The sequence below is a fragment of the Ambystoma mexicanum genome, chromosome 6p, assembly GCF_040938575.1.
Source record: "Ambystoma mexicanum isolate Mex_15411 chromosome 6p, UKY_AmexF1_1, whole genome shotgun sequence".
NCBI lineage: Eukaryota > Metazoa > Chordata > Amphibia > Caudata > Ambystomatidae > Ambystoma > Ambystoma mexicanum.
In genome coordinates, this window is record NC_090935.1 from 68346187 (window position 1) to 68372300 (window position 26114).

A 26114-nucleotide genomic window follows, 5' to 3' on the forward strand; every position below is an offset into this window, starting at 1 on the left:
GCCGCATCATGGGCGTGACTTAACATCAGGCTTCGGAATGAGGTAGGAACCACCCACTGATCGTGGCCAGCTTTGGATTTCCTTACCAGCAAACCGTCTTGGATCCGGAACATTTTTGGACATTTCATCAACACTCTTAGGTCCTCTTTCCCAATGTAATCGGTATCCGTCAGGGGAAAGTTCTCAGGGTCCTCAAGGTGTTGGTAAAACTTACCAATAATTGGATCCCCCTTCTGAGCGGTAATCAAATCAGCATCAGGGGTCTCCTTGCTCCATTGTGCAATTGAGAGGTCATTGTGAGCATTTGTCTGGGACCTAGTGATAGCAGTGACCTGGATTTCCCCCAACAGGGACTCAATCTCAATTAGATCCCCTTGGATGGCCCCGGTTTTGGCCAGCTGATCAGCTAAGTCGTTTCCAGTTTTGTCTGGTCCCTCTACTTTGGAATGACCCTTGATCTTTTTCCAATAGATGGTCATCTCATTCGAGGTGACCAGATCATCAATGTTTTGGATCAACTTCCCATGTTTCAAGGGTTTGTTGTTAGCACATAACATGCCTCTGGTTTTCCAATTAACCAGGTGCTCCACGAACCCGTTCCGTACATAATCCGAATCTGTGATTATGACCAGTTCGCGGAGTTGATGCTGGACAGCAGTGAGGATGGCCTGATGCACAGCCATCAATTCTGCCACCTGACTACTTCGGGGACCAATTTTGTATCCAGCGGAGGGTTCTGGGAACTCCTTCACCCATGCATTCCCTACGCCAGCCACCAGTTCTTTCTCCCCGTTGTTGTCAACATGGTAAGAGCATCCATCCACATAGACAGTGGGCATTCCCTCACACTTGTCCTCTTCAAAGACTTTGTGTGGGGAATTAAGGTATGCCTCCATGTTGTCCTTGATTTTTAGACTTTCGTCCTCAAGACAGTTTTCTCTGGCACAATCATGCAAGTCAGCCAGACCTTGCGCGAGGGGACTCTTCTTGTTTTGGCCATATCTGACCTCCACAGGAAAGCCTTGCATTGACAGAATCCAGGAAGTAATTCGGGAATTACTCACATTTCCGGCCCGGATTCTGTCACTTTGGAGATATTGCAGAGGCTGGTGTGGAGTCTCCACTATAATGTGTTCCCCATGGATAAACGGGCGGTAATTCTTCAATGCCCACACCGTCGCCAGGAGTGCCTTCTCACAATCATTGAATTTTTCCTCCACAGAGGATAAAGTTTTGCTCGCATAGGAAATTACTTTATTGACCTTGTCATGCTTTTGGTATAATACTGCCGTCAAGCACGTATTAGAGAACCCCGTCTCCAGGAAGAACTCCTTGTTTCTGACAGGGTAAGCTAGGCAGGGCGCTTGTGAGAGGCTTCTTTTGAGTTGTCTTACTGCCTCGGCTTGTTCTGGACCCCATTCCCACTTGACCCCCCCCTTCAGGAGATGAATCAGGGGTCTGGTGATCTCTGCATAGCCCTCAATGAACTTTCTGCTGTAATTAGTCAGTCCAAGGAGGCTCCTTAGTTCCTGCAGAGTTGTGGGGTCCTTCAGTTTCTGAAGTGCTTCCACTTTCTTTTCCTGGGGACAGAGACCCTGAGGAGTAATCTCATGCCCCAAGAAATGAACACGGGTTCGACACCACTGTGCTTTCTGAAAGGAAAGTTTTGCTCCGGCGGCCCTCAACTGGGTCAGAACATAACGGATCTCCGCTATGTGTTCCTCCACAGATGAACTTTTGATGAGGACATCATCTACATAAGCCAGGTTACCCCTCGCACCCAGGTCGGGCATGGCCTTATGTAGGAAAATGTTGAACTCATTACCGGAGTTAAGGTATCCGAAGGGAGTCCGGGTCCATGTGTACTGCTGGCCCCCAAAGGTAAAAGCCAGTTTGTATTGGTCCTCCCTGCTGACAGGCACGGTCCAGTATCCATTGGTCAGGTCTATTGCAGTGAATACCTGTGACCCCTGGATCTGGGCCAGCCCTTGGTCAATGTAGGGCAGAGGCCATCGGGAAGTATGGACCCGTTTGTTGAGCTCCCTAAGGTCAGCGCAGAGTCTCCACTGGCCATTTGGCTTTAATATTCCCAGCACCAGATTATTGAAGGTGCTGTGGACTGGACGGATTATTCCCCGGGACTCAAGGTTCTTAATTATTTCAGTAAGGGACTCCATTGATGCGAGAGGCAAGCGATATTGCTTCACAAACACTGGAGTCATGCCAGGGTCCGTGGGGATTGTTGTTGTGTGGATGTCAGTGCGACCACAGTCATATGAGTCTACCGCAAAGAGATCTTGGAAATCCAAGAAAACTTGTTTCAACTTTTGCTTTTGTTCCAGAGTCACACAGGCATCAGCTAGGTTGACTCTCTCTTCCACCATCTGCCTGAAGCCTGGAAAGACTTCTAGTTTGGCTATCTCCGCGGCCTCCTCCAGCTGGGTGGAGAAGTCCCTGGTCAGAGTGCTGATTTGGACTGGAGGCTTCAGGTGGGAAAGGCAGACCTCATGGACCTGGAAAATCACCTCATCCCTCCTGAAGTCACAAGTCACATCTTCCTTACCATAAGGGCAAGAAGTGTACACCAGGAAGTTCCCCCCATGCCGGGTAAAAATCCTGTCTGGTGTTGTATTGTCATCACTGTCACTGTCAAAGCAGTCCTTGGGGATTTGCCCTAACAGTTCATTACCTAAATCTATGGAAAAATGTTGGTCATCAACCGCCATTCCAATAATGGTGCCTGCGGCTAGAGTAATACTCTTTAAGTCGCTGTTATCCACCTCTATTGGAATGGTGTCATGTTCTATGTTGACTAATGGAGTTGGGTTTACCCCCAACCCTTGCTGTTGGAGAGACGCGTTTAGATGTATGTAAGCATCAGGGTTTTGCAAATATTGTCCTCTTTTAACTTTCACTTCCAGGGAGAATTGTCGGGTCCTTTCTGGGATGGTGACTTCCTCTTTGATCTGAATTTCAACTGCATAAGGTAGCAATTGAGCTGACCTAAATGCTTTTTCTGGATCATCAAAGCCCATGGGATTATCCGCTAATCGGGACCAAGCTTTGAAGTTTATCAGGTCCAAACTAATGGCAAAGCGATTGAGAATGTCACTGCCTAAGTAAAAGGCGGCAGGGACGTCTCGCACGACCCAACAATTATGGACTATGCTCTTGTTGCCAATGGAGATTTTGAGCATGCACCTGCTTGGCAGGAGATGTTTGGAATTAGGTGCTTCCAGGTCCATTTCCCATTTGTCTATCAGTTTGAATGTGGGAATGGCTGGATCTTTTGGGAGTTGGCGACACATGGCTTCGCTGATGAAGCTCTTACCGTTGTTCACACACACTCGAGCGAGAACAGAGTCCTTCCCATCGTTTAATTGGACAGGGATGAACAACTGCTCTCCAATTTGCTGAATATCAGCCAGGCTCTGAGCTGATTTCACATCTTTCTGGACTATAGGAGTGGGAGTTTCTGATTGTGGATTAGTAAAGAATTTCAGAGTGTTTCCTTCCAGCGTGGAATACCACTTTAGACTGGAAGGAAGGTTGATTTTCAGAAATAGAGAGGACCCCCCATCACCAGTCTGTTGTCCTACTGCTATTACTGTCACGTCTGGAATTTGGCTATTCTGGAAGTGAAATTCTACTTGGTCAGATTTTTGTTCAACCATGTGGCAGGTGCCGTTTAAACTAACATGGTTGACACTCTGTTTTAATTTTATTGGTCGGCTAGTCTGGGTCCAGAGGACCTTGTTTACACAATCTATTAAGGGTGACAACCTCCTCAGGAGGTCATTCCCCAGTAAACAAGGGGTGCCCTCTGGAGTCACTACTATGACCGGGTGTTTCACCTTGTGTCGCCCGATCTTAATGTCCAAGTCTGCCGTCCCCTCAACGGGAATTTCCTTCCCGTCAAAGTTCTGCAGTTGTCCAGGAAGAGAGGTGAGAGGAATTTGGTAATTCTCTCCCCTTCCTGCATTCAGTTCGTCAAAGGCCCTTCTGGACAGAAGGGTAGCTTGAGATCCAGTGTCCACCAGTGCCAAAATTGTACCCTGCCCCTGTACTTGTACCGGGGCATAGTGTCTTCCCTCCTTCTCCTCAAGGGGGCACAGATAATGCACATTTTTGGACAACTGGTGGGCTAACTTTCTGGTTTTGGACATGGCGAGAGAAGAGATTTGGGCAGAATTCTGTGGAGAGTCTTGGGAATCTGAAAGAAAAAGTTGGCAACTGGAGATCAGAGCCATTGTGGCTTCCTCTGGATCCAGTTCTGGGCCGCCCCCCCATTTTTGGAGGCAGTCACCAGGATGGGTTTGAACCAGGGGATTTTCTTGCTGTTGGTTCTGGGATGAGATGGTGGGCGGCGGTAGCTCAGTCTCCACATCTCCCCAGTCTGGATTTGCATCCCTAGGGACCCATTTTTCTTTGGGAGGAGTCCCCCCCTCTCTGAAGGAGAAGATCCTTTTCCCAGGATCCTCTGAGGATCCCTCTCCCTCAAATTTCAAGATCTGTACCTCCTCCTCAAACTGAGTCTGTTTGGGTCTTTTGTTTCTCCTACCCCCCCTCTGCTCCTTAGGAGGCAGACTTTCAGGGGCAAGAGATTTTGTTTCCGGTTCCTGGGTTTCCAGGGGCTGTTTACAAGTGAGGAAGGAAGCTTCCTCCAAGGCTTTACACCCCCCTTCCCTTTGTGCCTCCTCCCTGGGAACCGGTGAGTTATCGGGGTGCTGCCCCCGTCATTGTTCTGGAGTACCAGGTCCAGAGTTTGGGGCATTCTGTGCCGGCATGCCCATCTGAGGGTTCTGCTGCGCCCTCAGTATTTGACCCAGATCCCGTGCCATATTTTGGACCTGGCGCTCTAATTGGGAAACCCGCTCAGGCTGATACGGGGCCCTGTTTTCTCCCCTGGGCTGATCCCGGGAAGGGTAGCTATCCCTTCTTTGGTACTACCCCTGGTTAGGAAGATTTGGATACCCCTCCACCCTTGGCCTCCCCTCTCCCGGATTCGGTTGTCTGGGCTCAGGGAATTGGGGAAAGAAGGGTGGAGGATTTTGGGGCTGGAAATTGGGTGGATACCTGGGGAAAAAGTTCTGCCCAGGATTTGGTGAGTTTCTGCCCTCCGGTGGGAAGTTAGGAGGGAAGTTCCCTGGGTTAGGTGCTTGACTGGATCCCCCCCCTTGGGCTGGAGGAGTCCACACATAACCCAGGATGGGTCAATTTCGCTTGTAACGGGGACTTACATAATCAGGAGAGCGAGGGACCCCATTTGTGGGGCTGCCTCCCTGGCTCCCTGTCTGTGACAGGCCCGTGGGCCTTCTGGGCCTAGCATTATTAGGTGCAGGTAGGTTTTTAGGCCCCCCCATCTCCAACTCTAAACGGGGGTGACCTTTACCTCTGCCACCTTGGCAGCAGCAGGGGTGCTGTTAGTTTTGGGGTTTTTGGGCTGGTTTTTGTTTTCCACTGGTTTCTGCACCTCGTAGATGCGGGTGGCTTGTTCAATTACCCTTTCTAAAGATCTTTTCTCATGAAAATCTCTCACGAGCTGGGTCATTATGTATTTGGGCAAGGCATGGAAAAAAGTATTAACAAATTCTCTGCTGTCTGTGCGCACCCTTCTGGTGGTCTGCGCAAAGGCACGTTTCAGTTCTTGCACAAACTCTTGTGGGGCCTGATCCTCCCCACACTGCAAGTTGTAGGCTGCCTTGCGAGCCTCTTGGGGTTTCTGTGAACAGAAAAATGTTTTAATATGGCCGCCCTATAGGTGGACCACCCGGAATGATTTTGGTCCTCCAGCCCTGCAAAGAAACTGGAGTATTCCGGGGAGAAGGTCCACTTTACATATTGGATACAGCTTTGGCTGTCCTTCAAATGAAAAGTCTCCATCATTTGCTCATAGAGCTCCAAGTGTTCCCAAACAGAATACTTGGCATTCTTATGATACGGCGTGATGACGCTCCCGATTGCCTTAATCTGCTTTAAGGGGTCCTTAAGCAAGGCCCTTTTTGTCTTATTGGCCCTTTTGGTCCGGGTAACCCTGGTCCATTCATCTTCTGACTCAGAGGCACTGCTCCCAGAGGTTCCCGTCTGTTCTTCCAGGTTTTCCCGGATTCTGCAAGCCTGGGAATGGCTGGCAGAATGTGGGGACCTGGTCTCCTGTGTCCTGTACCGCTCAGAGGAGTCTTCAGATCCCTCCTTGCTGCCAGGATTTGATGGGTACCCCTCCCACTGACCTAACTGGGCAGAAGTTTTCAGGATGCCCTTAATGGGCCTACTCTCCTGGGGTTCCCCATCAAATTGCACTGTGCTTGGGTGCCCATACCCGGATGCCCGCCCCTCCATTCCTGGGTGGTACTGGCCTATGAGCCCCATGCTTCTGGCTGGATAGTAATCTGCCATCCCTGTGGCCCTGTGCTCATGTGCGCCAGGGGACATGGGGGTGGCAGAGTCCAGGGACTGAGAGAGATAAAGGCCTCTGGTACTAGGGCTCCTGAGGTTATGCTCAGGAGTTTCCCTTTCCCAGCGAACCTCATCTCTATCCGCCCCTGCTCCCTGTTGCAATGCAAGAGCCTGCGCCTTCAGTTCCTCAGTTAAGGCCTTACTAGACTCTATCAGTCTCTCCTGCATCGCTACCTGTTGTTGGAGCCTATCATTGTGCTGGCAGAGAGCCTCATTCTCTCTCCGCGTTTCCTGATTGGTCCTGGAGCACTGGGCCAGTCTTTGCTGCAGGAGGGTTACCTCCTGAGCTGTGTCCCTATTGGCCTGCTCCTTTCTTGCCAGAGCATCCTCCACCTTCCTGGTGTGCTCTAACAAGTTCTGGTGTTCTTTTTGGAGGTCACCCAGTCCCTGGAGGGCCAGGTGATTTTCTTCCATTTTCCTTTTTAAGTGGCAGACTTCCTGGCCTAAGGTATCCCTTTCCTGACTAAGAGCCTGCATCTGTGCCGCCAGGTCGTCCCTTTGCCTTTGGAAGGCACCCGCTTTCTGGCGCTCCTGGTCGAATTCTGCCTGGGTATCCAGGTCTTTCAAAATCAGTTTATTGCTCTCTGCCTTCTCCCTATCTAGGTGGCTTTGCAGGGTAACTACCTGCTCAGCACCTGCCCTATTGAAGTCTAACTGTTGCTCCAGCTTTTTCTGGCTCTGCAGTAGGGAGTCCAAACCTTCTTGGTATTCCTTCTGCAAGGCCAGAAATCTGGTATCCTGGTCAGCCTTTTCCTGTTGCAGGATGTCCATATCCCTCTTTATTTTAATGATGTGCTGTCTACTCTCATTTTCTGACTCCTGGCTCCCCTGCAGCCTCTGCTCAGAAGAGACCAGGTCAGATTGGACCTTCTCTAACGCCATCTGTCGCTTATTCGCCAGATCTTGGCTTTCAGTACATTTATCCTGCATGTCTCCCATATATAGGTACAGGTATGCCGCTATCCTAACCATCTTGTCTTGTTCATCCTTAGCTTTAGGAGCCATGTATAGTTCACTCAGGGCCACATGTAAGGGACCCTGATCTCTCCATATATCTGACCCTGTTTCCGTGACATGTTGTGTGATTGCCTGCAACCACGCATCCTGGCCCTGTTCGGTCCATTCACCTCTCACAAATAGCTTATGTAAGAGGTGCTCTCTGGCTATTTTCATATCTACCAAGGTCGTCATTCTAGAGATTGGTCTCTGTCCTGACTTACAGAAATTAGTATTTTATTTTTGCAAAACAGACCTTTTTCTTAGAGCGTTCCTTTGAAGAGTGCTTTACAGCGTAACACAGCGTGTGCTCCGACCGGATATGTGTATCTGGTCAGCTGGCACGCTGTATTAATCTGCACAAGTGATAGATCTAACCCAAACGTCCGGCACGAGCCCCCAATTTGTAAGAGGATTCAATTCAACACTACAGCTAAGTCAATGCCTAGTCTGGGATACTGAATGGAAACCCTTATTGATATATCTATACGTTGTTTAATTTTTTTTCAAATAAATCTTTTAAATTTGCAAAACAAACCTACTTCTTGGCTCAGTGGGGTCAGGGGGATTCTAAGAGAGGGGTGTTATATAGGGGTAGTCATCCAGAACGCATGAACTGGACATAAAGATATATCAATAAGGGTTTCCATTCAGTATCCCAGACTAGGCATTGACTTAGCTGTAGTGTTGAATTGAATCCTCTTACAGCAGAACACAAAGAGAGAACAATATGACCATATTACCATGAGCACATTTTTTTCCCTTTCTAACCTATCCCAATTTCGGAAATCTTTTCCACATAGCTGGTCCCTGGTGGAGATGGCCACTTTATCCCCATTGGTCATCCCTCATGGTCATGGCCAGTAGCCAGATTGTCTGGGTCATGACCTAATGCCATGACCAGGACAATCGACCACTGCCCATGGCCGCAGGATATACCTCAGTCACCAAATGAATATCACTATTGTTTGTACCTACATTATGACACTTGTCAAAAAATAAAACACAGACCCATTTGCAAAACCATGCTTTCAGGTCCTTGCCAATGCTCCTTACACGAGTTTGCTGAAAATCTGCCCATGTTTTATTTTTGAAAAAGTGTCAAAATGTACGTACATACAAAAGTCATATAACTTAGCCCCAACTTGACAAAATGCATTCAGCCATTGCAGAAACATTCAAGTTTGGGTCTCTAACCTTTCTGAAAACATTTGTCCACATTGTCCACATTCGTCAAATGGCAACAAAGTTTTAAGCCATCTAAAAATGTTCAGACCCCCTTCTAATTTAGCCTCCTCTTGACAAAATCCCACCAAACTTTGCAAAAACATGTATATCTAGATTTAAAATCTTTTTGCAAACTTTTGTGCAGATTTGTCAAATGGCACCACATTTATAAGCCTTTACAATATTTTTGGACCCCCATCTGATTTTGTTCCCTCTTGACAAAACAGCTCAAAATCAGTTCTAGAATGAAATTCCAAACTTTTTTTTATCAGTTTCATTGAGTGGTGCCAAAGTTATAAGCCATCCAAAAACTGCTTTTCACCAACCCTGTAATGCACAAATAAGCACAGATGCCCCCGAACATCACAGGACTGTCCCGGACTGTTCGCGGACATCAGAGAAGAAATCCACCAGTTTTTTGGCTTTTTAAGGCCATCTCATCCTCATCACCCCTCACCTGCCCAGAGATTGTTTGATAAGTTTGACAAGTGCAATGTTGTGTTTTTTAATATGTTTTTACTGCGATGTTCGCGGACACCGGCTGCGTTCTCGAATCCAAGATGGCGGGCATTTTCCAAAAATCAGACGTACCTCACGCTATTTACCATCCAATCAGTGAGCGCGTACGATGTCCACAGACCTCATGCCACCCTCTGGGCCAATCAGCAGCCCATCCGTGGACCGTACTGGGAAATTAGTCCGCGGACCGAACCCAGATATCACAAATTTATACTAAATTTATATTTACCTACTTTTTGGTTGCTTTAAAAAGAAATACTGTTGTTGTTGAAAATCCGATTTGGGCTGTAGATCAATCTGATGGAGTCATATACATTCTTTGCAAAGTTTTGTGAGGATTCCTTCAGGGGGGCGAAGTTATAAGCTGAGCAAACATTTCTCTTCCTATGGGTTGGGCAACTTAACCATAACTATAGGGCAACTATCACAGGCCCTGTAATATATATATAGATATTGCAGTGCCTGCGATGGCGGCCCTGTAGTTATGGTTAAGTTGCTCAACCCATAGGAAGAGCCATTTTTGGGTGGCTTTTAACTTTGGTGCTGTTCAACATATTTGCATTTAATTTTGCAAAATAAGTATATGGCCACCTCGGCAAGGTTTTGTGTGGTTTTCTCAATGAGGGAAAAAGTCATGGGGGGTCCCTTAACTTTTGAAATCTAGACAGTGGCGTAGCACACAATTTGGGGGGCCCCCTGCACGCCTTGCTGAGGCCCCCCATGTCCCTGGCAACAAATCAAGGGTTGCACCAGACTTGGGCTGGCCTGGACTACCACCCCAACTTCCAACATTGGCTCCTCAGTCCAGAATTATCTCCACATCCCTCTACCTCGTCCCAGTACTTACCTATGAGGCACCTTGCCTCAAAGGTAAGTACTGGGATGAGAAAGAGTGGGATTAGGAGTCATGAAGATTACAGGTAACTAAGCCAGGCATTACATCCACATCCCTCTACCTCATCCCAGTACTTATGTATGAGGCAACGTGCCTCATACACATGTACTGTGAGGAGGAAGAGTAGGACTAGGAATAATGAAGATTACCAGTAAGTAGCCCAGGTTTTAAACACAAGCACAAGCCTTTACCTCCATGTCCCTCTTTCTCATCCCAGAACGTACCTATGAGGCACCATACCGCATAGGTAAGTATTGGTACGAGGAAGAGTGCGATTAGTAGTAATGAAGATTACAGGTAACTAAACTAGGCATTACATCCACATCCCTCTACCTCATGCCAGTACTTATGTATCAGGCAACATGCCTTATACACAAGTACTGTAATGAGGAAGAGTAGGACTAGTAATAATGAAGATTACCAGTAAGATATCAGAGCATTCACCATACACTCACACACACACCCAGACACCTATACTTTTACATGTGCATCATTTCACCATACACACACTCACACCCAGGCATCCACACATACATATACTCACTCACACACATTACAAATATATACATATACACACTTGCATGCTGTGGGGGCCTCCGCTATGCCACCAAATCTGGAAAGACATACATTGAAAAATAATGTGCTCACGCCTACAGCTCAAAACTGCTGAACAGATTTGCAGCAAACTTGCACGAGGAGCGGCGGCCTGGTCTCGAAAGTTTGCTTTTACACATTTTGTGTAAACCCATCCAGTAGATTATTTAAAAATGGCCAAAAAGTAGGTACAAAAAATTTGTGATATCTGCATCTGGTTCGCTGACTCACTTCCTGGTTCGGTGTCCTCGGACACCTCTGGGTCAATCAAGAAGCCGCGTAACGTATGCAGGCATCCTATGCGCCCACTGATTCGTCAATTAAAAATGTGAGATGTGTCAAAACTTTTGAAACGGGTGGCATGTTGGATTCGGGAAGTATGCCCATAGTCCGTAGACATTGCGGTAAAAGCATGTTAAAAAAACAAAATTACATTGTCAAACTAATAAAACAATCTCTGGGGAGGTGAGGGTTGATGAGGATTGGATGGGATATGTCCAGAAAAGGTAAAAAAACAGGTGTCTTTCTTCTTTAAAGTCAGTGAACATCTCAGATGTTCGAGGACATTGCTGAGATGTTTCACGAACTTGAGAAAAGTTCAAGAGCATCCATGCATATTTCGGTATTAAAGGGTCGACGAAGAGCAGTTTTTGGATGGCTAATAGCTTTGGCACCTTTCAATGAAACTGCATGACAATTTCGAGATAATTTGAGACCCAACTGCGAATGCTTTTTCAAAATTTGGTGCTGTTTCGCCAAGAGGGGGTACAATTAGATGGGTCCCAATATGTTTCAGCGGTTTATACATTTGGTGCAGTTTGACGTATCTGCGTACAGGTTTGCATCAGGATTTTAGACCCAAGTTTGAATGTTTTTGGAAAGTTCGCTGGGATTTTGTCAAACGGGGGCAAAAATAGAGAGGCGGTCCCAGAATTTTTAGATGGCTTTTAACTTTGGTGCTGTTTGACAAATCTGCACAAAAGTTTGCAATAAGATTGCAATCCATAGCCAGGGGCCTGATTGGTACCGACAATGGGGTCAAAGTGGGATGGCCACAAAGATCCGACTATGTGGTAAAAAAAATCTAAATCGGGATTGGTTTGAATGGGAAAAAAATCTGTTTCCGGCTTAAACCCAAAGTTCTGCATAGGATTGCAGCAAACTCACGCAAGGAGCATCTGCAATGAATTGAAAGCATGCTTTTGCAAATCCGTCTTGTGTTTTATTTTTTCCAAAGTGTCAAAATGTAAGTACACAAAATATTGATGTCACTTTGGTGCCTGGGCAGTGGGCCTGGCCCTCGGCAAGCACAAATGTCTACTCAGATTTGCTTATTGGGGCATGTGGCATGGCAACGCCCATTCCCCATGGATTGTGTAGACTGGACATGGCCGCAAGCCACGAGCACTAACAATCGGTCACATTATGAGGGTATAGTGGACAATGAACTAGGCAAATGGCTATGTGCAGTGGATAAAGGGGCTGGTTTGGTAGGCTGGGTCATGGATGAGCCTCATGCCCTAGGCAATTCAACCATGTCTTGCATCCGCAGCATGCGGTGCTAAAAACTACACACATCAGTATGCACTGCAAAATGTGTTTGTTAAAGGAGGTTTATAGTTATTTCATATATGTAAAATGAGGGATTATTGATAACTTATATACAGAGATGTAACATCATGAAACATTTTCACTAATAAAACCCTATGGTTGCAAGGTAAAATCAAAGAATCAAACAAATAAGCTGCACAATCATAACTTGCTTCAACACCATGCACTGCTAAGACTAACACCCACGGGATCACAGATGACATCACAAATGGCATCATGTCAGGATTAGTCAGGCGAGTACAAAGGCAGCGAATATGGCAAGGGAAATGTGCACTAAATGACACAGTGAATAGCTTCGAATTAAACTACGTGCACACAGGAACAACGACTCATGTGTGCTAGAACCCAGGAGTGCAAATAGAGTGTGACAACAAAACCAATATATGAAAAGGGATGTGGGGTAAGCACCTGACGCGAGGAAAGTCGGCAAGCGCCTTACCCCCAATTGCTGTTACAGGTACTGACAGCGCTAAACCCACGTGGAGGGCAAGCAATGACAGGATCTGTGAACTAACACTCTTGATGGTATTAAATAAGGGAACTAAAGAACTGTACTCACGAGGACGAGATACACCTCTTGAATGTCAGCTAGCCCACGAATCCTGTTGATGAAACTGGGACCCAGAAAGGCTAGAACAGCAATGGGAGGAAAACTAAATACCTAAGTTGGAATAGTGATTACAAATTAGTGAGGAAAACATAAGCATTCACACAGGAGCTAGCTACAACCTCACACCACACCTAATAATCAAATGGGAAATAAATGCAGAAGTGCAATGGAAAACATGGAATGGATCCCAATAGAAAGTAAGGATCAGGAGCAGGGAAAAACGAAATAACCAATGCAAACTTCTCCCTACCCCTCCAAGGAAAAGACAGGAAGCTAATCTAAGAGGAAGGCTAAGGCATACGGGTTTACAGCAGCAAAGGACAGAGTCAAAGAAATATAGAACACAGACAAACTGGGCTGCATCTAAAAGGGGAAAGCACTGAGAAATGCTGCCTGCAAACAGAGGAAGACAAAAAGGGAATCAAGGGAGCAGAAATCAATTAGCGCATGAATCCGAGATTCAGGGCGGAGGAACAAGAAAACAGGAACTAGGAACTAGGTACAAAGGCAAGGAACAAGGAACAAGGGACTAGTCACAACAGGAACACTGCAAACGATGACCAGCGCTGGACTGAAGTAAGACTGAGGCTTTTAAAGCTGCTTAACGAGCACACGCCTCAGGTGTGCTGATTGCTGCACCTGCAGCCACAGCTGTTACCTATCCTCCACCCAACCTTGTCCTGCAAGGGTGGAGGTGGAGCAGTGGGCCAGGCATTCTGGGAAGCATAGTCATTTGGTTAAAGAAGCATGCTGGCTGCCAAAAACCTGGAATGGATCCGGAAGGGAAGTAGCTTGGAAAATAGGGATTAGCGCTCCCAATTCATCACAGCACTGTAGCATAAGGTTCGGAGGAAAGGTCCAGTAGGGAATAAACCCCAAATCATGCCCCTAAGTGGTGGGAACGGGAGCGAAGGGAGCGAGTCGTGACAGTATACCCCCTCCTACGGCCGTCTTCGGGTGCCCGCCACCCGCACGAGACATCTTCTTTCCATGATGGGAGTGCTTTTTCTTTGGAGGTGGCACTGATGGAACTGGTGGCCTGTGGGCAAAGGCAGATGGACTTCCATGATAGGAGTGCTTTGTCTTTGGAGGTGGTACTGATGGAAACGGTGGCTTCTGGTGAGGAAGAGACTCATGGTTCGAAGAAAGGCATGAAGGACTTGCAGGACCTGAAGCAGAGTTGGAAGGTCCAGGAAGCTCAGTCACTGGGAGTGGACCCTTGTAAGTCTTTGAGGAGGGAGGCAGGCTGGTGCAACATGCCTTAGACAATGGTAGAAGCCCTGTTAGCCTTTCTGCCGAGAGTGGACATGCGGGAGGTGAGGAAATTGCTGGCTTCAGGAAAGGTTTATGTTCAGCCATTAGAGAAGGTGGCGGCTGAGGTAGAGGTTCAGATTTTCTTCTGTCATCCATCTGGGAAAAGGCTTGTGGTTGAAAGTGACTAAGGTTTGACTGCACATGTTCTACGCCTTGGAGACCTGAAAGTCCAATGGGTTGTACAAGGCTGGTACTCCTGGTGACAGTCGTGTAACCACCTTGTTGCACGTGGGATATAACAGCAGGGACGTTTGGTATACTGATAGGAGTGATAGACGCAGTACTTGGTATTTCAGGCACACTCGCAGAAGGAGCAATAACAGACACATTTTGAACTGCAGCAGTCATTTCCTTCCTTTGGCTACTAGCACCCAACTGGTGCTTCTTGGCGGAATTCTGTTGCACAAGTCCTGTACGTAATACGCCGGTCTGCACCACCCCCTGTGCACACCCAGGTGAGTGGTTCTGACTCACCACTTGGTCCAGCTTGATGACTCTGAAGCGGGAGCTGGCAAAAGTCTCAAACTCTGATGCTGCATTTTTAGGAGGCTCTGATGCTAAAGTGAAGCAGTTGGGAGTATCGTCTTGTGGAAAAGGCAGGCATTCTGGTGCTCCTCCTGAAGCAAAAGAAAGGCAAGCTAGACGTTCATCGACAGTAAATGGTTGGGATTCAGGAGGAATCGCTGGAGCAGAAGAAAATACAGCAGGATCTTTTGGTGTAGACAGGTATACCTCTGATATTGGCAGCGAGGCTAAGCAGGATACAGGCGTCTCATGAACTGAAGGCAAATACTCAGTATACTCCGGGACTGAAGACATGCACTTTTGATGGACTACCGGAGGCTCTAAAGCTGAAGGATGATCTGCAGGATGAGTCACTGTAGCTGAAGACAGGCAGGCCAGGGGAAACCTTGAGGCTGAAGGCATGCAAGCTGAAGCAATCTCGGTTGCTGGATACAAACATGTCCAGGTCTTTGGGACTGGCTCTTGAGTAAATGGCAGACATGGCAGCGGTTCATTGGTTGAAGACACGTGTGCCAAAGATGACTGCAGGGCTGTGGATTGGATCATAGAAGAGTCAATGGTTGTAGGAGGACAGACAGAAGTCTCAGAAGTTGACAGACACATTGGTGGCTCAGGAATGGAGGGCACCTTTAGGGCAGTAGACTCCTTGGCACCAGTAACCAAAGACTGAGCTGTACCCTTGCAGTCCCTTTCTTTAGTGGGTGACACAGAGTCTCTTTCTTTGTAGAAGTCAAAATCAACCAGTGGAATCACCATAGTAAAGTCTCTGTTAATCAGGATTTCGTCAATTGTCCATTCCTCTGTTTTAGCTTCTGAAAGAGGCAGATTAACAATCAACAGTTCAGGAATCGCCTGCCGGATTTTTGGTTCTGTATACTGTGGAATGAGTCCATCAGAACATGAAATCTGTACTGTCTCTGACTGTTCGTATTGATCAGAATTGGCAGAAGGAAGAGTGAACCCAGAGGTAACATCGTTTTCCACATCAGCTTTAACATCTACTTCAGTCTCAGCAGCTGTATCAAGAGCAGGGCCTAAGCCTACTGTAGTGACTGAATCTGTGTATGCCACCATTGTGGATTGTGTTTGGAAATCAGAAGCTTGTATGTGTGCTAGCTCAGAATTATGACAAACTGCTACACAGGAAATTTTAGGTAAAGGAGTGGCTTGTAAATCTTCAGCTAACTGCAATCCCTGACAAACAGCAGAACAATTGTTAGAAAATGTGCCCAGATTAAGCGCTGTGCTAGACGAAAGACCTTCACTCCCAATAGATCTAACATATTGACAAATATCATGGTTTACCAAAGTCTCTGCACTCAGGGGCTGAACAGTGTTCACTTCCTCAACATCAACAGATAAAGTCTGAGGTGTATTCAGTAAAGAGTGCAAGGTTTTATTCTCTTCTTGTAAAGAAATGAATTCTTGTTTTAACTCCTCAAGCTTAGCTCTTAGCATGCCCTGCATTAACTGTACATCACTATCAGTAGGCACAGGGGGAGGCATGGTGGCATCAGGGCTGGATCCTGCACTAGCAATCTGGATGTGCACCGATTGTACATTGTCCTCTACTGCTTGCAGGTTCTGTGATTTATAGTTTCTCTTACCAACTTGGTCTGTGTTTCCCTTAAGCAAACTATTGACATTAGACCTCTTGGCATTAGGGACTGCAGTATGTACCTGTGCAAAGGAGTATGCTTTAGACTGAGGGTAGAAAACAGAAGTTATGCAAGGAACCCCTCCATTCTTTGTGTTTGTACCATGAAACTGTTCTATCTGAGGTGAAGCACAACTGGAATCATGGGGTTCAACAACAGAGGTACTCTTGTATAATAAGTCTAACAGTGTGTTGTTTTCTGCGGCTAAGGCTTGCGCTGACATAGAATCGGGATCAAAACAAAAGATAGAACTAGGATCAGGCAATGTAGGATGTGCCATCCTATGGGAAAAATACTTTGCACGTAAATGCCCATTCGTGACAAGGAGTTCATTTAAGTCAGGACTAGTGATTTGATTGTCACAGGTAAATGTAGGGGAAGCTTTCTGTACAAACTTGTTAGAGGCCTTGCTGCCTTTCTTTCTTAAACTTGCCATATTCAATGGGAATTTTGGGCTGGTCATTCTGTCAGGATTAGTCAGGCGAGTACAAAGGCAGCGAATATGGCAAGGGAAATGTGCACTAAATGACACAGTGAATAGCTTCGAATTAAACTACGTGCACACAGGAACAACGACTCATGTATGCTAGAACCCAGGAGTGCAAATAGAGTGTGACAACAAAACCAATATATGAAAAGGGATGTGGGGTAAGCACCTGACCGCGAGGAAAGTCGGCAAGCGCCTTACCCCCAATTGCTGTTACAGGTACTGACAGCGCTAAACCCACGTGGAGGGCAAGCAATGACAGGATCTGTGAACTAACACTCTTGATGGTATTAAATAAGGGAACTAAAGAACTGTACTCACGAGGACGAGATAAACCTCTTGAATGTCAGCTAGCCCACAAATCCTGTTGATGAAACTGGGACCCAGAAAGGCTAGAACAGCAATGGGAGGAAAACTAAATACCTAAGTTGGAATAGTGATTACAAATTAGTGAGGAAAACATAAGCATTCACACAGGAGCTAGCTACAACCTCACACCACACCTAATAATCAAATGGGAAATAAATGCAGAAGTGCAATGGAAAACATGGAATGGATCCCAATAGAAAGTAAGGATCAGGAGCAGGGAAAAACGAAATAACCAATGCAAACTTCTCCCTACCCCTCCAAGGAAAAGACAGGAAGCTAATCTAAGAGGAAGGCTAAGGCATACGGGTTTACAGCAGCAAAGGACAGAGTCAAAGAAATATAGAACACAGACAAACTGGGCTGCATCTAAAAGGGGAAAGCACTGAGAAATGCTGCCTGCAAACAGAGGAAGACAAAAAGGGAATCAAGGGAGCAGAAATCAATTAGCGCATGAATCCGAGATTCAGGGCGGAGGAACAAGAAAACAGGAACTAGGAACTAGGTACAAAGGCAAGGAACAAGGAACAAGGGACTAGTCACAACAGGAACACTGCAAACGATGACCAGCGCTGGACTGAAGTAAGACTGAGGCTTTTAAAGCTGCTTAACGAGCACACGCCTCAGGTGTGCTGATTGCTGCAACTGCAGCCACAGCTGTTACCTATCCTCCACCCAACCTTGTCCTGCAAGGGTGGAGGTGGAGCAGTGGGCCAGGCATTCTGGGAAGCATAGTCATTTGGTTAAAGAAGCATGCTGGCTGCCAAAAACCTGGAATGGATCCGGAAGGGAAGTAGCTTGGAAAATAGGGATTAGCGCTCCCAATTCATCACAGCACTGTAGCATAAGGTTCGGAGGAAAGGTCCAGTAGGGAATAAACCCCAAATCATGCCCCCAAGTGGTGGGAACGGGAGCGAAGGGAGCGAGTCGTGACACATCATTGATGACTGATGGCATCACTTATGACATCAATTCTGATGAAAAGTCGCAACAAGAGGTTCTGTTCAGAATGCTGCTAGCAACATATGACAACTGATCAGAGACCTCTCATGAACTAATCCATGTATCACAAAATGTACTTATTGAAATAGAAACGTTCTATTGAAGTGTTTTTAATACGGCAATCTAATAATACACATAGGCAATGGCTGCAGCAAGGACCATAGAAGTAGAACATTTTTAATCTGGTGATATTGGCCAGTAGAATCCTGAATCCAAGCCTGTGGAATCTCGACTGATATTAAACTTGAAATTAACAGCGAACCACACGTGTTAGTGTAAAATATACACATATGCATCAATGCATTTAAATCTGAGCTGCATGCATGGAAACTCCAGTAAGGAGGAAAGAGACAGCATGACCAGAAAATGACACTAACATTAGAGTTCATCTTCATGAATAAACAAGCATTGGCAATGCCAACAGTTTGGACTTTTGCGTTGGTAGCAGGTGCAATACTGTGCGAGTAGCTGGGCATATAATAGCAGCGCCTAGCAAAAGCTTAACATGTATCACAAGCCAAAAAGGTTGGCTTTGCCTATGCTTGTTTTAAAGAGGACTCCAGTGGAGGACACGCAAGAGTGCTTATGAATCGAGAGGCTGAAGGCAGGTAAGACCTATTTACTTAGCAAGTTCACAACTCCAGTTTAGACATTAAGGCCTAATTCATGGAACCTTTTCCCCAGTGCAAAGTGATTTTACTGGAATGAACAAATACTGACAGGCGCTTAGAGTGCAAAGTGTGATGGTAAGGAGGTGTGTTGGGCAGGCAGAGGCGGGGATGGGTGAGAATGGCCTTAGGGATTAGCCTGGCCATGGGTAGGAAACGAGTGGGCAAATAACCAACAACACCTACAGACTCTGGCCCTGATTCATGGAAGTGTTTTATAATGGCGCTTTCCCATATGAAAACGTTGCATGAATCAGTGTCCCTCCTCATATGTAAATGTGCTCCATCTGAAATCCACCGCAATAGTTTCGGCTTATAGGTGTCGCGATTGACGTCTAATAGCTCAAACTAAAAATCAGCACCGAAAGAGAGCAAAAGTTACAGTAAGATCCAACTCTGAATTGAAAAGAGAGTCAAAGATAGAGCGCCCAGATGCCTCACGGTTGGGTGCTCTTTACAGATGTCTAAATAAATAGAAGACATTCTGCAAATGATTAGCACTGGGAAGTGCCTTTAATAACCAGGGGGACATTGTTTTACTTGGATACAGCTTCTCTGAATACACTAAACTCTGCATGAATTGTTTGACCTCCTAGATTAATCACGTATGCCATTAAAAGGAGGCGACTGTGGGGAAAACCACTTTATATAATCTTCAAATAAAACATCTCTCAGCATTAACAGTCCTAGACTTTTCCCAAAGGCTATTGATGGCAAGCTACTATTTGAGTTCATCCGAATGAAATAAACAAAACAAAAAAGAAATGTTTCTCTTTGCACTGAAGAGTCCAGTGGGAAGAAGCATAGTACTCACCTTGGCTGGAGACACACCCAGGCTCGGCGTCTAAGGTGACAGCAGGTGCTAGAAGCGACCTTTTGAAGTGCAGCAAGCACCCTCTGCCCCGTTCATATGAAGTCGCTCTCTTTGCTAATTTGCATAAAAAGCACCATTCGGAATAAAGTTCTCACGTTTTACCCTCGGATTCAACGCACAATTGTCACCACAATGCAGTTAACATGTTGCTATAAACACGCACGCGTAGCAGTACATTCCCGACACTACAGCACTCCGCCCCCCACACACCCTCGTCACAGGAATGTGTGCAAAAGGAAGAGAAAACAAGGGGGTGGGGGGATGCCATCAGAGTCCTCCAGGGCAGATCACTCGCACGGGCACTGAACGTCTGACCTAAATATTAGGAGAGTCAAGTTCTGTAATGCATGCTATTCCGTTTAGCATCCATGCCACTTAAAATGACTGCTCGAAAAACAGGTGCGTCACTGCACAAGGCCTGCAGGGCTTCTTCATCAGCCTTTGAGGGTTAACACAAACAGCTTTCAAACAATACATTTATGGCACGTTAATCATACGTCTAATCTACAAATGCCGGTAATTCCTCTGCCAGCGTTCCTGGAATACTGACTGCACCTTGTCTGGATGAAACTGCGCATTAAGGGACAGGTCCGGCCGGTCGGATCTGTGCATTCTTGTCAGGAAGCGAACATCAGAGACAATCCTGAGGGCTAGAGGAAGCCTTCTGTTACCTGGCAAACGGCCACTCCCTCCTGTGGTGTGAGCTCCATCCAGCGCTCACCTACAGAGCGAGGTTTGCAGCAACAGTTGTGTGAGGGGGAAGAGCAGTGACAGATATAAGGCAAAGGGCCCCATATGCAAAAATTACACAGGGTCCCAAGTGGGCGGGTCATGGTGGTAGAGTCTAGGGCAGAGTTGCACAGTTTGTTGTTTTGTTTATTTCTAATGCGCACCAAATCCAGAGGTAACAGGGCGCAGCAATACGAAGATGCAAGGCTTACAAAGGTTACAAATAGTTCACGATACAACAGCATGTATATACAGATAAAATTACAAAGGCATTATATAGGTATAAATGTTCAGATTATATACAGTTCAATTCCATCTTTCACTTACAGTGATGGGCAAAGTCAGCCTGGCATAGGCAATTGTGACAGTCTAACTAGAGTTCAGTAGAGTTTATATGGTTGATATAGTTCTTTCTAAAGTGTGGATAGGGTTGGTCTACTCTCAACTCGTGGGGCAGGGAGTTCCAGAGTTTGGCAGCCTTCACGAGAAATCTATTACCACCAATATTGGTAAGTCTGAATCTCGGTATCACAAGGCAGTTGGCATTACCAACTCTTGTCGGTCTGCTGGATGTTCTTCTATTAAGTCTGTCTATTAGGTAGCTAGGGGCAGCATTGTTTAATGCTTTATGGGTCAGGGAGACCATTTTTAGCTGTATTTTATTGTGGGTAGAAATGCCTAGTGCAGCTCTTAAAGCTTTATTTTGCAGAATTTGTAGCCTCTGGATAATGGCTTTGTTAGCGCCACTGTAGAGAGCATTACAATAATCTAGCCTAGAAATGTATTAATGCTCTAGCCAAGATCATGCAGCTGTCGTTTGAAAGGAATGGCTTACCAGCTCTGATAAGCTTACATGTGTAGGCTGTGGTAGAGGCCAGAGATTTCACTTGTTTATCAAAAGACATGGTTGAATCAAGGTAAAAGCCAAGGGTTTGTACCTCCTTAGTTACCCTAATGATGTTTCCATCAATGGTAAATGAGGAGTATTCATGCCCTAGTTTGTTGATATTAGAGAGAGTACCTCGAATTATCAGCTCTGTCTTATCATCATTCAGGCATAGATTGTGGTTGGCCATTCATGCCTGGATGATGAGATAGACCCTATGCACCAGCGCCAGGTCCTTACCATGATCCCTAGAAAGAGGGAGAATCTGTGTATCATCTGCATAGTTAGCGTAGGTGATACCCAGAAGGTCCAGATCATCGAACAGGGGTTTGGTGAATATATTGTATAGGGTAGGGGAGACACAAGAGCCCTGAGGTACACCGCACAGGATCGGGGTAGGGTCCGCCGCTGCCGATGGGGAGAACACCCTCATAGTGCTCTCGCTCAGGAATGATTCTATCCATCTGATAGCCTCTATGGAAAAGTGGGCTGCTGAGTCCAAGTGCCTGCATAGGACCTTATGATCCACCAGGTCAAATGCAGCTGAGAGACCAAGTAATAGGAGCAGTGCTATCTTCCCTTTATCTCTCAGCTCATCGATCTGTGTTTTCAAATCGATCAAAGCAGTTTCCGTCCCATGTAGTGGGCGGAAGCCAGATTGTCTAACTCCTAAAAGCTTATCCAGCTCAAGGTATTTTTTAATCTGGGTATAAGCGACTTTGTCAAGTATTTTGAGTAAAAATGGTACTGTCGTGATGGGGCGGTAGTTGGTGGCAATAAGTGGGTCTAAGGTTTGCTTCTTGATGAGTGGGAGAACCCAAGATTGTTTTAAGTTGGCAGGGATGGTACCAGAGGAGAAGGAAGCATTGATCAATTTGAAAATAAATGGAGAGAGGTCTCTAGCACCATCTTTTATGATCTGTGCTGGGCAGATATCGCCTTTGCAATTGGATGGTTTGAGGGATAAGATAATTTTCTTTACCTCTAAAATAGATGTTTTTTGTAAAGCGTAAAGTGATAAACTTTATGGGTAAATGCTTATTTTTTTTAATTGTTTTTTTTTTTTTTTACAGTTTTCTGTGTTTGAGGGTCTGACTCTAGCTAGAGACAGCTGGGACCCCTCGCCAGGTTTAGCTGTCAATGGTGACAATATTGAATGATCAAGCTGTTGGAAATAATAAGGCAATGGGCAAAGGGAAGGGACATTACAGGTGGTGATATCGCAGGATAATTCCTACAGCATGCAGAACCATTTTATTTTGGGGTTTTCAAAAAACAGAACAAACAGGTATTAACATTGCACCATTAGACCCCTGCCTACCCCCCTTCCCCGTCGGATTTATGAAAGGATATAGCAGTCATTGAAGTTCATGCAGTGTTCATTGCAGAAATCATCCGAGTGAGTACAGAGACCTGTAGGATATTGATTATGGAGGTGGGCTGTGTGGGGAAACAATGTCCGGGGCAGACAGTAAGTAGGCAACATAAGGACCCCAGATGTCCGGGGGTCTTGCAAGACGAGATAAAGTCTTGATAAAGTCTGCTTCAGTATCCTGGCAGAGGGTTATGTCTTGTAGCCACAATTGCAGGTAAGGGGGGCATCCTCACCCCCATGACATGGTGACCCTTCTGCATGCCAGCACCAACAATAGTCCAGCTAGTTTTCGCACCAGGACGGTAGGTTCTTAGATAGACCCAGTAATGCGACCATGGGGTCGGGTTCGATTTGTTCACCTGTTATTGCAGACGTCTTCTCTAGTACTCGTGTCCAAAATTGGTTTATGGATGTGCATTCTCAGGCGAGGTGGATGAAATCTGCTGACGGAGGGTTGCAGCGTTCACAGGATGCTGATATTGTCGGCCATTGTTTGTGGAGTTTCACTGGGGTATGGTATACCTGGTGCAAGTAGTTGAAGTGTATCTGTTTATAGTGTGTGTTTAGGGACACCTTCTGAGTCTGTCTTAGTATGAAAGCCCAGTCTCCGTCTGGGATTGTGACTCCCAGGGACCTTCTCCATCGTGTTCTCGGAGCTGTAAGTAGGGGGGTCGTATCCGTCAGGAGAGTTTTGTAGATTGCTGAGACCAACCTTCCCTCACTTTTAGATTGGATCACCCCGTATAGTAGTTGCAATGTGGGTGGTTGCTGTGGAAATGTGGGGAAGAATGATTGGAGGGCGTAGTGGAGACTGAAGTATACAAAGGTATTTAAAGCAGTGTTAGCCCCTTGGTCTCATGCAAGTTGAGGTGTTAGGAATGCTCACCCAGCGAATAGGTAGTTTTGTGTGCTGATCTGCAATTTATCGGCCCATTGGAGGTATACCCTTTCCGCGGTCAGTGGAATTCCTGGGATGAACCTTGCTGGGATAAGAGGGGAGAACCTGACTGGGACGTTACACTTTCGTGCGATTTTCTTCCAGACTGTATAGGTGGAAAGAACTACATTTAGCGTTGCTTGTGGTACCTGCATGTGGCCTATGATGAGAGCGCTCAGTAAGTTGGGGGCGGCGAGGGCTCGCTCCATGTGGAGATGGGGTTTGATAAAATATGTAGTGTACCAGTAGCCGAGGAATTGGGCCTGGGCGGCCCAGTAGTAGCGCTCTAGGTCGGGAAGCGCTAGGCCTCCTTTTGCAACTGGTTGGATAAGTGTTGTGTACGCTACTCTCGTGGGTTTGCCCGCCCAGAGCAGTTCAAGAATCAGGCTCCGTAGACATTGGAGCAATCTTTATGGCAGTAGAAGGGGGATGTTCACGAATAGGTAAAGCAGTTTGGGCAGGATCACCATTTTAACAAGGGAGACGTGACCCCACACTGTGAGTGGAAGGATTTTCCACCTGGTTATTTTGTCTCGTAGTGCCTCCAGTACGTTTTTGTAGTTGTCATGGAAGAGGTTTTGGTGGGCCCTGGGCATCATAATTCCTAGATATCTGACTTACGAGTTTTCCCATCTTAACCCATAGTCGTCTACAAATTCTCTGGTTTCGGAGGTTAGGGGGAATATGACTGATTTAGTGTGATTGATTTTCAGGCCTGAGAGGGTACCGAATTTGATAACTTCGCGCATGACTGGGTTTAGATTCTCTGAAGGGTCGCGGTTGAAAAGAGCCACATCGTCAGCATACAGGGAAATTATTAGTCTGTGAGGATCGCGGGAGAGGCCTTTGTCTAGCTGTTGGGACCGGAGACCGGAGGTTCCATCACCAGAGCGAACAATAGGGCCAACAGGGGGCATCGCTGTCTGGTCACTCTTTGTAGTTCTATGCTCAACAATTTTGTTCTTCCCAGAATAACGCTTGACCTGGGTGATTATAAAGGAGGGAGACTAGTCTGAGGAAGTGGTCTCCAAGGCCTATCCATCTCAGGACTGCGAAGAGGAAGGGCCACTCGACCGAGTCGAAGGCCTTTTCTGCATCGAGTAGAATTGCCTGGGATGACAAATCTACCACCTCTATGACACCAACCATTCGTCTGTTACCAAATGTTGTGCTGCAATCGGGTATAAAGACTGCTTGGACAGCAAGCACCAACCCGGACATCAGAGGGAGCAGTCTAGCGGTGAGAACTTTTGCAAGTATTTTATTATCAAGATTGATCAATGAAATTGGTCTGTACGAGGCACATTCCTCTGGGGGTTTTCCGGTTTTATGGAGGAGGATCACATTAGCCTCGCGAAGGGTCGGGGGCAGGGCTCCCACCGCAAGCACCTCCTCGAAAACCTGTAGTAGGATTGGGGCTAGGAGTGGGGTGAATGCTTTATAAAATGCACCCGTTAACCAGTCAGAACCGGGGACTTTGGTGTTGGGGAGTTCCTTTATTGCCTGAAGGATCTCCTCTAGCGTAATTGGTCTGTTCAAAGATTCCCTTAACTCATCATTCACCCAGTAGAGCTCAATGTCTTCTAGGTAACGGAGGAGGGATTCTGGGCTGGTAGTATGTTTGGAACTGTAGAGGTCTTGGTAAAAGGGGCGGAAGTATTCAGCAATTTCTTCCTCAGTGTATACTAGGGTGCTCTGGGAGTTTTGGATCTGATCTACCAGTGTGGGTTTTCTGTCTGCTGCTATCAAACGTGCGAGGAGGGCCCCGGATTTTTGGCCCTCTCCGTATTGGCGGATGTGACGGCCTTGTGACAGGAATCTTGTTCTCACTCAGCAATGGACCTTAACTTGTCTAGTTCCTCTTTGAGGGAGGCAAGGGAGCGAGGGTCGTTTGAGGTGCTGCATGTGCGTTCAAGCACCTTCAATTGCATTTCGCAGGCAGCAAGTTCCCTTCTGATTTATTTCAGTATCCCGTTTTTTTTAGTCATGCACACCCCTCTAACATAACACTTCAGCGATTCCCAAAGGATTCCCATTGACGAGACCGAGCCTTGGTTGATCTCTAGTAAGGAGACAATCTCTGCATGGAGTTCATCGGCGAACACCTGGTCCCGTAGGGATACTGGTTTGAATCTCAAGTGAGGTCTGCCTCTGGTAGGAAGGGCAGTAAGTGCATGTGATTTATCTCTTTGGGGATCTAATGTTGTATCCAGGTCCCCACCCCATATGTTTGTGGCTGATTCCGCTCCCCCCAGGTGTGTCATTACCCAGTCGAAATTGTTCGCCCCATCTGTGTTCGGACCATAGGAGTTCACAAAGACGATTTTGTTATCTTCAAGAATACCCCGTACAAGGAGTGCTCTGCGTTTGTTGTCTTTGTCTGTC

General features: G+C 46.5%; 1 protein-coding gene across 6 annotated transcripts in view; it reads right to left on the reverse strand.

The window, feature by feature from the left end:
• The window catches only part of LOC138511221 (long-chain-fatty-acid--CoA ligase ACSBG2-like), a 379274-nt gene that overhangs the window by 276549 nt on the left and 76611 nt on the right, over positions 1 to 26114 (reverse strand). For 2 of the 6 annotated variants that reach the window (XM_069626759.1, XM_069626754.1), the window contains exon 1: positions 19743 to 19876. The exons of 3 other annotated variants lie outside the window; for them this stretch is intronic. The gene's annotated coding sequence lies outside the window, so the exon portion shown is untranslated. Of the gene's footprint in view, positions 1 to 19742; positions 19967 to 26114 lie in introns of those variants that run through there. One more of the 6 variants, XM_069626755.1, reaches the window with a different exon arrangement.